The sequence below is a fragment of the Chiloscyllium plagiosum genome, chromosome 1 (genome assembly GCF_004010195.1).
Source record: "Chiloscyllium plagiosum isolate BGI_BamShark_2017 chromosome 1, ASM401019v2, whole genome shotgun sequence".
NCBI lineage: Eukaryota > Metazoa > Chordata > Chondrichthyes > Orectolobiformes > Hemiscylliidae > Chiloscyllium > Chiloscyllium plagiosum.
The window spans coordinates 43319182-43330087 of record NC_057710.1 but is presented as its reverse complement, the minus strand read 5'-3'; the positions used below and the strand labels follow the sequence as shown (position 1 = coordinate 43330087).

The 10906-nt window shown below is 41.8% G+C and overlaps 1 protein-coding gene across 1 annotated transcript in view; it reads left to right on the top strand.

The window, feature by feature from the left end:
* The window catches only part of LOC122542599 (A disintegrin and metalloproteinase with thrombospondin motifs 12-like), a 565140-nt gene that overhangs the window by 147930 nt on the left and 406304 nt on the right, over positions 1–10906 (top strand). The gene's annotated exons all lie outside the window — the stretch shown is intronic.

Below are 10906 nucleotides of genomic sequence, written 5' to 3'. Positions count from 1 at the left end.
GGGATATGGGCCAGGTGCTGGCAGGTGGGACTAGATTGTGTTGGGATATCTGGTCAGCATGGACGGGTTGGATTGAAGGGTCTGTTTCCATGCATCTCTATGATGAGCCTGACATATGAGGAATGGCTGAGGACTCTGGGTCTGTACTCGATAGAGTTTAGATGGATGAGGAGTATCTGACTGAAACTTACAGGATACTGAGAGGCCGGATAGAGTGGATATGGAGGAGATGTTTCCAACTGTAGGATTCAGGGGAACAGCCTCAGGCTGAAGTGATGATCCTTTAGAATGGAGATGAGGAGGAATTACTTCAGCCAGAGATTATTTTCAGTGTGGAAACAGGCCCTTCAGCCCAACAAGTCCACACTGACGCTCCGAAGAGCAACCCACCCAGGCCCATTCCCATTTCCCTACATTTACCCCTTCACCTAACACTACAGGCAATTTAGCATGGCCAATTCACCTAACCTGTACATTTTTGGACTGTGGGAGCAAACCTACACAGACACGGGAGAATGTGCAAACTCCACACAGACAGCTGCCTGAGGTGGGAATTGGACCCAGGTCTCTGGCTCTGTGAGGCAGCAGTGCTAACCACTGTGCCACCGTGCCGCCCACTAAGAGTTATGGCTCTATGGAACATATTGCCGCACAGGATTGTGGAGGCTGGTTATTGAGTGTATTTAAGACAGCGATAAGTAGATTCTTGATTAGTAGATGAATCACGGATTACAGGGAGAAAGCAGGAGAATGGAGTTGGGAAACATATTGAATGGTGGAGAAGACTTGATGGGCTGAGTGGCCTAATTCGACTCCTCTTGTCATTTGGTCTTATGGTCTATTATTGTTGCACAATACCGATTTAGTTGAGCCTGTTCTCAGATTAGCTTCAAAATGTATTGTTCTAAGAAACTGTCCTGAAAACATTCTAATGCTATGAATGAATTATTGGTTAGATAGTCAATGAAAGATATTGTAATGTTTAATACTTGCACAATGGTTCAGTAGTTAGCACTGCTGCCTCACAACTCCAGGGACCTGGGTTCAATTCTGGCTTCGGGTGACTCTCTCTGTGGAGTTTGCATGTTCTCACCGTGTCCTCGGTGTGGGTTTCAGCTAGGTACTTCGGTTTCCTCCCACAGTCCAACAATGTGTATGTTAGGTGCATTAGCCATGGGAAATACAGGGTTATAGGGATAAGGTAGGGGATGGGTCTGGATGGGATGCTTATCAGAGGGTCAGTGTGGGCTTATCGGGCCAAATGGCCTGTTTCTGCACTGCAGGCATTCTATGGATAACAGTGAAAAGAAGTATCTTGAATGTTCTGGAAATGTATACCACTTAAACGGCAACTGACACAATAAGGGAGGGGGCAATGGGGACATGGAAATGTCAGGAGAGAGCGTGGGAATGGGGCACGAGGGGTTGTGGGGTCTTACTCCCGTCTTGCATCGTTACTCTTCGGTAGGGCTTCCTGAAGAAGGGCTTATGCCCGAAACGTTGATTCTCCTGCTCCTTTGATGCTGCCTGATCTGCTACGCTTTTCCAGCAATACATTTTTCAGCTCTTCGGTAGGGAAACATGTTTCACTTAAAGTCTTGGTTTTCAAGACTGCAATTATAATATTATGTTCGAACTTGCTGTGGAATTCCAAGAAGCAGTGAAAAGGTTCTCTGCCTTTTACTCTGTACCATGATTTCCTGGAAAATTTGCAGCAATACTTTTGCCAGAACTGTGCAACAGTTCTTAATCTAAGCCAGTTTTCACACCCACTCATTTAGACTGCTACTTAATTGCATAGCATAAGTCTGTAAACGAATCAGTTAAAAATAGTTGATCAAAATAGAAAGTATTGATCTTCAATGAAACTTTAATTCTTAAAGTTAATCAAAAATATTTATTTGTCATTGTGTGTTATATTTATTGCATATTAGCTTTGAAATGGAAACCTGTGCACATCTTATGAGGATAAATGGATATCATAAGTCACAGAAAATAAGATCACGCCATACCTAAAGCAGACTTTTCCCTTTGCATAGTCTAATGTGGAGTGAACAATTCGTCTTGTAAATCCTCTGGCCAATTTGACTTCCCTGAGTGAAGCACGGGTCAGGGATGTGAGTTAATGATTTGGACAATACTTCGGAACCTGTCTTCTCTGGGATGTCTATATCAATCTTTTAGCAATCATTGAAGTTATTTCCATGTTTCAACCTTTTTGTCAGATGAAGTTTAATGGGACATTTTAGATGTCAAATTCTGATGTAAATGTCAATAATTGTTGTCTTTCAGAAGTGCACTTTGATCATAACGGGAACAAATAAATTTCTTGTGTTTTGTGCTTGTTGTGAAAGGGTGCCAAGTTAAATTTTAGTCTATCCTTCCCTTTGGTTTACTAAGCATTTCTAGCAACATCTGTTCTTGATACAGTTCAATTTCTATTGCATTATAACCTGTCCTTCTGTCTATTAAGTTCATAGAGTAGCTGCTTGATGACGAAGCAACATTGATTTCGGAGGCATTTAGATTGTAATATACTGCTACTGCTAAAAATGAATCCACAAATTTGTACCATATTTGCAGTCAGATCTTGAGTTAATAAATGACATTATTCATTCACTTGTGCTCAATCATTGAAATCATTGACAATTTCAAAAAGTATTATCAAAAAGTATTATTAATGTGGTCTTTGAAAACATTGCAGTAACTGCAATGTTATTTGAATTAGATTTTTCTAGAATGCCATTTGAAAGCTTGGTTATTGTTTATGCACAATAAAAAGAAAAGGTCATGTTTGATTTATCAAATGTGCAGAGAGGGAACTAAGACTGTTTGCATGAGAAACTTATTCATATACAATTTCCCTAAGATATGCAGAGTTGATTTATATAAGGCACCATGACAGGATGTCCTGCTGTGGAGAGCAGGCAGTTATCAAGAATGAAACCTGGTTTACTAATTTTTTTTAAGAAAGGAAACCTGTCATCCTGATGTGGTCTGGATGACTCCACACTCATGACAATGTGATTTGACTTTTTAATGGCCCTCTGAACTGACTGAAGATGCCACAGGGGCTGCTGGGTACCAAGCCATGCTGTTTAAAAGTGCTGTGGAAGTGTTTCTCAATATGTTAATGTCAACGTTCCCAAATACCCTCACCACCCCCAACACTCCCAAGTGCTTATCCATACCATCTCATTCCCTCAGTCTACCACTCATGGCTCCTCATATCGTCTGTGCCAAGCTATGTCTCCATCTGCCCTCCATGGTAACTTGTACCCTCAATGCAAGCTACGTCCTCCATCCTTTCTCACTCCCCATACCCTCTACTGGCATTCACACATGGTGTTTTATATTTGCATTCATGGGATGTGGGCATTGTTGGCAGGCCAGTATTTATTTACCATCTCTCGTTTCTCTTAAGAAGATAGTGGTAAGTTTCCTTTTTGAACTGCTGCAGTCATTTGATGTAGAATCAATAAATGCTATAGCGACAGTAGAACCTCCCACTTTCTGAAAATAAACTTGTTTCACAACTAGCCAAGAAAAATGTCAATCATCCACATTTACTAAAGTATCAATAGTGGAAAAGAAACAGCATTTGCTGGAATGACTCAGCAGGTCTGACAGCAACCTTGGGGAGAAAACAGAGTTAATTTTTTGGGTCCAGTGAGTCTTCCTCGGAACTGATTGCAATTCGGAAAAGGTTGGTACTTATGCAGAGGATGGGGTGGGGGAGGGGGAGGAGTAAATTATAGGCAGAGATGGAGCCCAGAGAGAGAGAATATGGTGTGCAATCATGGCTGTTTTGCCAATCAAAACTTACTCTGAACATACAAGTTAAATAAACATGGTGAAGGAGTTTGAGCCTTGGTAGCCTACATAAACTGCATGAGTAGCATGTAAGATATTTTGAGATAAACTGGAACTTGGCTCTGGAAGTTGCATGCAGTAGTTGAGTAATGGCATGAGAATTGCATTCAGTGACTGAGCGATATCCAATGTATTCAGTGGTAGTGCAAGAATTTGTAGAAACTATGAACTTGCCTGAGAAACTGGCACAGATTGAAGAACAGAGAAGTTGGGGAAAGTGAAGCAAGCAATTATTAAAATCATTTAAGTGATGTTATAAAATTTAGATTGGTAACATTAAACTCTTGTCCTACTCTAATTTTGGCAGCAGTAAGAACAGATTGTGATGAATTATATATCTTTTAAAAACCCTTGGTAGTAAGTCAGCAGTCAGCATTGGAAAATGTGAAGACGCACTGTGGTTACAAGCAAATCTGGCTATATAACTGTTTGTTGTGCTTCATAGGAAACATTTGAAATGTATGAAAAGAATTACATCAATAATTGATTCTAACAAAACCTAAAGCTGTGTGAAGATGCATTTATCATTCAAATTATGGTGCGATTTCGATGCAGTGGATCAGTAATTATTTCACAAGAAAAATCTCAGCAAACTCTTGGCTGCCTCCTGTCTCTCCTATAAATCCTGTCAGAAGTGAGAGCAGATATGTACTGCTAAGGCTGTATAAGACTCTGGTCAGACCACATTTAGAATATTGTGAGTAGTTTTGGCACCATATCTAAAGAAAGATCTGCTGGTGGTGGAAGGGATCCAGATCAGGTTGACAAGAATGATCCCGAGGATGAAGAGCTTGTCATGAGAGGGCTGATTGAGAACTTCTGGGCCTGTGCTCGATGAAGAGAGGCATTCGATTGAAAATTAAAGAATACTAAGAGGCTGAATAGAGTGGACATAGAGCAGATATTTCCACCAGTAGGAGAGACTAGGACCCAACCTCAGAGTGAAGGGACAATGCTTTAGAACTGAAATGAAGAGGAATTTTGTCACCCAGGGGACAGTGAATCTGTGGAACTCATTGCCATAGAAGACTGTGGGGTGAAGCCATTGAGTGTATTTAAAGCAGAGTTAGAAATATTCTTGATTAATGAGGGAATCAAGGGAGATGGTAGGAGCATGGGGTTGAGAAACATATAAGACATGACTGAATGCAGAGCAGATTTGATGGGGCTAATGGCCTAATTCTGTTCCTATGTCTTAGAATCCCTACATTGTGGAAGCAAGCCATTTGAACCATCAAGTACACCCTCTAAAGAGCATCCCCTCCATGCTAATCCCTGTAATCCTGCATTTCCCATGTCCAATCCACCTAACCTGCACATTGAGGAAACTGGAGCACGTGGAGGAAACCCATGCAGACATGGAGTCTTATGGTAGGTGACACAGGGCACATCTAATCAAATGTGGAATTGTGCATGTAAATTTCATTTGCATGAGAAACAGCAGACTTTCATTGGTTTATGTAAATTTTTTTAAAAGGTGTGGCTGAGGCAGTATTTTGATAAGGTTTTCCAGGTGGGGGGTTCAGGACCCCAAGTGGAGCTGCAAGCCAGACCTTTAGGGTCATGAGCTCTGAGGCAGCAATGGCCAGTCAACTCTACCATTGTCTGTTGTCATGAGTTTTCTCTACAATATCAAACCTTGAAATGAGATCATAATGGGAAGCCCAAGAAAACACTGACAGCTTGATTTGAGGTTAAAATCCAGGCAGTGACTTCAGCTGATACAACCCAAAAGGTTGCAATACCACCAGGAATGGGTCTCACAGCAGAAGTTTGGGGCAGCACGGTGGCTCAGTGGTTAGCCCTGTTGCCTCACAGCACAAGGGACCTGGGTTTGATTCCAACCTCGGGCAATTGTCTGTGTGGAGTTTGCATGTTCTCCCTGTGTCTGTGTGGCTTTCTACCCACTGGATGTTCCAGTTTCCTCCCACAGTCCAAAGATTGGCCATGCTAAATTACCCATAGTGTTCAGGGATGTGTAGGTTAGGTGCATTAGCCTTGGGAAATGCACAGTTACAGGGATAGAGTACAGGGATGGGTCTGAATGGGATGCTGTTTGGAGAGTCAGTGTGGACTTGTTGAGCCCCACTCCTTCCCACTTATCTCTCCACTCCAAGGCTTCTAGCCTCATTCCTGATGAAGGGCTTTTTGCCCAAAACATTGATTTTCCTGCTCTTCGGATGCTGCCTGACCTGCTGTGCATCTCCAGCACCACTCTAATCTCCAGCATCTGCAGTCCTCACTTCTGCCTTGTTGAATGGCCTGATTCCACACTGTAGGGATTAAAGATGATGAAATTCAGGCTTGGGACCATATTCTGACTTGGATGGCCACAATCACAACTTAGAATCCCTACAATGCAGAAAGATGTCAATTGACCCATCAAGTCTACACTGATCCTTAAAGGACATCCCACTCAGTCCACTATCCTATCCCCATTACTCCACATTTATCGTTGCCAATTCACCTAAGCCCCATAACTTTTGACTGTGGGAAAAAAAACAGAGCGTCCAGTGGAAACCCATGTAGACACAGAAAGAACATGGAAACTCCACATAGACAGTTGTCCGAGGCTAGAATTGAACCTGGATCCCCAGTGATGTGAGGCAGCAGTGCCAACCACTGGGCCACCATGAGCTGTTCCTCATGGCCAACCTGTGGAGAAAGTGGTCACATCTCCCCTGGCCAATCCTCCATGCAGTTGAGAGTTGTCCACATTTTCTGTGGAAAGTTAAAACCATGGACTTAACCATTTGAATCAGTCTGTGGTTTACGTTTCCACTGCAGCAGCGACACGCTGTCTTTGCCCCTGGCCTTCAGTTTCTCCTGAAGACAGTAAACCTGGTGAGAATATAATTATACAGCGGTTGGCAATTCTCCAGAATCTTGTCAATTTTCATGTACACATCCAACTAAGAGTATTGGAGAGCTATTAAGTCGGACAAAGTGTCCCAGCCAAGCCTCATGGTGTCCTCCCATAAGATTTTTAACAAAGACAAGGGTGAGAAAAAAAGACCTCTTTGAAGCTTCTCCTTAATAGAACAAAATTCCACACTGAGGGAATCTAATCTAATCTAAATGTTACATTATAGCATTCAGTTACATATTTATTAATATATTGTTTGAGTCTTTGCTAATCTCCAAGATTAATCTTAACTTTTATCACCTTTTAAATTAGAATAAAATTCTTTCAATTTACTTTTCACTAAAATGAATATCAACCCTCAGCTCCTACCCTTAGTTTACTACATACGTATGTCTTTGGATTGTGTGAACTTTAATGAGCTTCACTTTCTGACTTTTAATATCTTTGTAGACAGCAGGTCTTTAGCCCGCATTAGCTTCACTCAATGTTAATCCCATTTGCAATCGTGAACAATTTTGTTTCTCTACTCATTATCCTTTCTAATCTTTTAAAATCTTTTTTAATATATTCAATCAGGAGAAGTGGGCATCATTATCTAAGCCAGCAATTATTGCTCAACCTTAACTGCCCTGGAACTGGATGTTTTATTAGGCCATTTCAGAGGAAAGTTATGAGTCGATCACACTGCACTGTGCTTGGAGTCACATGTAGGTGGAATCAGGCACAGACAGGAGATTCCCTTTCAGAAAGGACAATACGGAACAATTTTAAAAGAAACTCATTGGTGGTTACCACTAAATTAGCTTTTAATTCTAGGTGTTTTTCTTGATTTCAAATTTCATGAGCTGCCAGAATGGAGTTTGAAACAATGGCCTTTAAACATTACAGTCCAGTGTTCTGGAAGGATATTTACTCTTTGAAAGAGTCTCAAACTTGTGGATATATTTTAAGAATAAGAAGTTTCACTGAAAAGAATTATTTTTCTTTCAGAGGCTAGTCTATCAAATTCTCTTCCATGGAGGCCAAGTCATTAAGTTTATTCAGGGCTGAATTAGATAGTTTTTTTTGAAAGGTAAGAGAATCAAGGATTACATTAGAACCTAGAGTATAGATGAGGAGTAGGCTATTCAACCCTTCGAGCCTCCCCCACCATTCAGTATGATCAAACAGCAGAGCAGAAGGCCCTTTGTCCCATCAAGGCTGCACTGGTCAAAAGCAACCACATATCTATCCAAATATCATTTACAGCACTTGCTCCAATGTCTTGTATGCCTTGACATCATAAGAACACATCTAAACATTTCTCAAATGCTATGAGGGCATCTGCCTCGACTGTCTTTACAGGCAGTGAGCTCCAGATTCCTACCATGCTGCCCTTTAACAAAATTTATACCCCAGTCATTGATCCTTCTTCTAAGGGGGAAGGTTTCTTCCTTTCTATCCTGTCTATGCTCCTCTTAACCTTATAGATCACAATCATGTCTCCCCACCCCACTGCTCCACTGGTTTTCAAGAGGCATAGGATGACTGTCTCATTATCAAAGATCTCTGATTTATCCAATTCAAAGTCATAGCTTGCTGTGGCTGCTGAACAGAAGGTGGGCTGGTTTGCTCAGGCTTCAAGTGGCTTACTGCACAGAAATGAAAGAAAGAGAGAGGGGGGAGAGGTTTTGGCTGGTGCAGACTAGCTGCTTTCTCTTCTGATCTGGCAAGTATCTTACATACCAAGCTCTTTAGCTACCTGACAACCAATCACCTTGATTTTGGCAGGCAACCTTTGTCTTTGGTAATTGGTCCCTCGTGCATAAAGCATTCAGCTTCACTTCGAAACAACTCTTTCGTTTCAGTTTTCACCTGCACATTGCTGGAACTCTCAACAAGGTTCAGAGAGGTATCATTTTTTTACTTATAAAATATGCAGCTGTTCTTGTACATCCCTGGGTTTCAAATGGTGATTTTTTTCATTTCAATCTGAAGTTTTAAAAAGCACAAGGATAAAACCACAGTCTTTACGCCATGTTAGACTTCAGCCTGCCCTGTGGGTCTGGAGCAGTCAGAAAGGGAATTTGCATCTTCTTCATTCTGATTTTCTTTGCTCTTGGAGTATTCAATCACCATTTGAGAGAAATGTGGTGAGAGACCAGAAATGTAACCTGAGTAACATCCAAATGCTAGGCCCTCACCTTTGAGAAGCCCAAGCTCACCTGAACATTGAAGAAGCTCCAAGTAATTTTGTGTCTGTGATAGATCTGGGGAATGAGATATCTCCATCTTTTCACCGTTATTCTGGGAATGTCAACTTAAAGCAGGAAAATGCGGATAACGTGTATTCTTGAAGACCCATTATTTCAACTAAAATAAAAACTTTGATGTCAACCCTAAATATGACATTGTCAAATTGTATTGCTCAAAAAGAGAAGAAGAGTCAGGGAATTGAAGAAAAATTAAGATAAAAGTCCATCCTTATGTCATTGTATGATAAGGGGATTTAGATTTGAAATTAGTTACTGCCATTGCATCTTAAAACTTTGACAATATCTCTGCAGTGTCTACTTAACTATTCTCCCTATTCCAAAAGTATGTTAAAATTTATTAGCCTTGTTACAGGGCATTGAAGGTCATGTACCACTAATATCACAAGGTTGCTTATGAAGGCTATTTGGATTAATTCAATTTAATTAACTGTGTATTGTTGATGCATTACCTTCAATCAAGTTGCAATATTTTAATGCACTCTGTATTAAACTAAACTGAAATTGTTAACTGTATAGTGACACCAAATACAGTGAGATTGCATTTCCAGTATAGAGCCTTGTGAACGTGGATTGGCAAATCATATTGCTCTGGAGGAAGGCTTTTGTTTGTTTTTAATCTTACTGATTTTACTGGATAATAAGTATAGAGCCATCCTTATAAGAGTGATCCAACGTTAATGGCGTCCTTTAGAAAAGGTATTGCATCTGATTAAGGAGTCAAGACATTCTGCTACCAAAGCAAAAAGTGCTAGAGAAACTCAATGGGTCCAGCAGCATCAATGGAGAGAAAGTAGAGTCAACATTTCGGGTCCAGTGACCCTTCTTCAGAAAGTAGTTGTTAACAAGAAATGTTCTCGCGAACCTCACAAAGATACAGATATAACTGGGGCACATGTGTGTACTCATGGCAACATCTTTGATCTAGGTAAAAACAAGGACTGCAGATGCTGGAAACCAGATTCTAGAGGAGAGTGGCACTGGAAAAGCACAGCAGTTCAGGCAGCGTCCGAGGAGCACGAAAATTGACGTTTCGAGCAAAGCCCTTCATCAGGAAGAGAGGCAGAGTGCCAGCAGGATGGAGAGATAAATGAGAGGGGGGTGGGGGTGGGGAGAAAGTAGCATAGAGTACAATAGGTGAATGGGGGTGGGGATGGAGGTGATCGGATGCTGCCTGAACTGCTGTCCTTTTCCAGCACCACTCTAATCTAACATCTTTGATCTGAAGAAAGTGAGATGAGTTAAAGGAGGAGTTGTTCAAAAGGATGAGCTTAGCCAGGCAGAGGAGGGTGGGGGACAATTCAGACTTTTTTTCCAGGAAGTACTGAGACCCCTCAGACCATCCTGAGGTGCAGGGGGGTTGGGGGTGGGGGGGTGGGAAGGGGGGAGAGGTGGTGCTAGACGTATAAAGCCATTTGGTAAAAACAAGCCCTGCAGATGCTGGAAACCAGAGTCTAGATTAGAGTGATGCTGAAAATGTTACACCAGCACCAGTCCCTACCTCTTCCTCCGCTACATTGATGACTGCATTGGCGCCACCTCGTGTTCCCGCAAGGAGGTTAAGTAATTCACCAACTTCACCAATACATTCCACCCCGATCTTAAATTCACCTGGACCATCTCTGACACCTCCCTCCCCTTCCTGGCCCTCTCCATCTCCATTAATGACGACCAACTTGACACTAACATTTTTTACAAACCCACTGACTCCCACAGCTACCTAAATTACACCTCTTCCCACTCTACCTCCTGCAAAAATGCCATCCCGTATTCCCAAATCCTCCGCCTTCGCCATATCAGCTCCCAGGAGGACCAGTTCCACCACATAACACACCAGATGGCCTCCTTCCATAGAGACTGCAATTTCCCTTCCCACGTGGTTAAAGATGCCCTCCAACACATCTCATCCACATCC